The 1,515-nt window shown below is 48.5% G+C and overlaps 1 non-coding gene across 1 annotated transcript; it reads right to left on the bottom strand.

The window, feature by feature from the left end:
* Positions 1 to 700: 700 nt before the first annotated feature.
* Positions 701 to 838, bottom strand: LOC114809598. The gene has a single exon (XR_003757373.1). It is a non-coding gene; the product is annotated as a small nucleolar RNA SNORA7 (small nucleolar RNA).
* Between the last annotated feature and the right edge of the window lie 677 nt (positions 839 to 1,515).

The following is a 1,515-nucleotide window of genomic DNA, read 5'->3' as shown; positions in this document are numbered from 1 at the left end:
CTTTATCCAGGAGGAATTGTATATGGGCCTCAGTTTCCTCATTTGCAAAATGGGCTTAAGACTGTGAGTTCCATTTGAGTCAGGGACTTTGTCCAACCTGATTATCTTGTTTATATCACATGCGTTCCACATGCGTGCTTTCTCTGGTGTGGACCAGGGTTACTCTATATCTAGGTGGGACTCCAGTTGCTTCAGAGTCTTGTCTTTTACTGTCAAGCGATCCCCGGCCCATAACGATTCCATGGCCACATCTCTCCCAGAACACCCCACCCTCCATCTGCAATCTGCAATCTACAAGAGAAGCGGCGTGGCTCAATGGAAAGAACACGGGCTTGGGAGTCAGAGGTCATGGGTTCTAATCCCGGCTCCACCGCTTGTCAGCTGTGTGATTTTGGGCAAGTCACTTCACTTCTCTGGGCCTCAGTTACCTCATCGGTAAAATGGGGATGAAGACTGCGAACCAAACGTGGAACCACCTGATCACCTAGTAATCCCCCTCGGCGCTTAGAACAGTGCTTTGCACATAGTAAGTGCTTAACAAATACCAACATTATTATTATCATTCTGGTAGTTTATCCACAGAGTTTTCTTGGTACAAATTATAGAAGTGATTTACCATTGCCTCCTTCCACACGGTAAACTTGAGTCTTCACGCTCCACTCTCTCCCATGTCGCTGCTGCCCAGCACAGGGGAGTTTTGAATTGTAGCAGATGGGCTTCCACTCGCCAGTCACTGACCAAGCTGGGAATGGAACGGGTAGGCCTCTGCTTGACTCTCCCTCTTGTAGTTGAGACTGGTAGAGTACTGGAAACTCTACAGGTGCGATCCTGAGAGGGATGTAGAAAAATAAATAAAAAGCATAATAATCCCCAGCACTTCGGAACCTGGCTTCCTCCCCTCCTCTCGAAATACACGCCCTTACCCCTTTCTTTCTCTGTAGCACTGTACCCCAAGAATCTGTTGCCGACTTGTTCATTCCAAGCACTTAGTACAGTGCTCTGCACATAGTAAGCGCTCAATAAATACTATTGAACCTCAGTAAATGCTACTGAAGAATCAGGGGCTGCGGGGTGTGGGTGCTGCAGGCGTGGTGGCTTCGTCTCCCACCTCTCCCTAAGCAGGGACGATACTGCTACGGTTGGGTATTTTGATTTTGATTTTTCAGAAATATTGTCTCCATCTCCCGGGGGAGGTTTTAATAAAGTTTCAGAGCCTGTGAGTGGGAACCAATAGGAGGACACGGCCGGTGTCGGCAGGAGCCAATCGGAGGATGCAGCTTATACCCATGTTGTAAATCAACCCCTTCAGTTAAGTGAAGGAAGACCAGAAAGATGCACCCAGGGATGGCAGTAATTCAATCAGTTTAGGTAGTTCACACTCACGTGGCTCAGTGGAAAGAGCACGGGCTTGGAAGTCAGAGGTCATGGGTTCGAATTCCGACTCTGCCGCTTGTCAGCTGGGAGACTGTGGGCAAGTCACTTAACTTCTCTGTGCCTCAGTTACCCCATCTGTAA

The sequence above is a fragment of the Ornithorhynchus anatinus genome, chromosome 2 (assembly GCF_004115215.2).
Source record: "Ornithorhynchus anatinus isolate Pmale09 chromosome 2, mOrnAna1.pri.v4, whole genome shotgun sequence".
Classification (NCBI taxonomy): Eukaryota; Metazoa; Chordata; class Mammalia; order Monotremata; family Ornithorhynchidae; genus Ornithorhynchus; species Ornithorhynchus anatinus.
The sequence above is the reverse complement of the archived record's forward strand: the minus strand, read 5'-3'. Positions and strand labels throughout refer to the sequence as shown.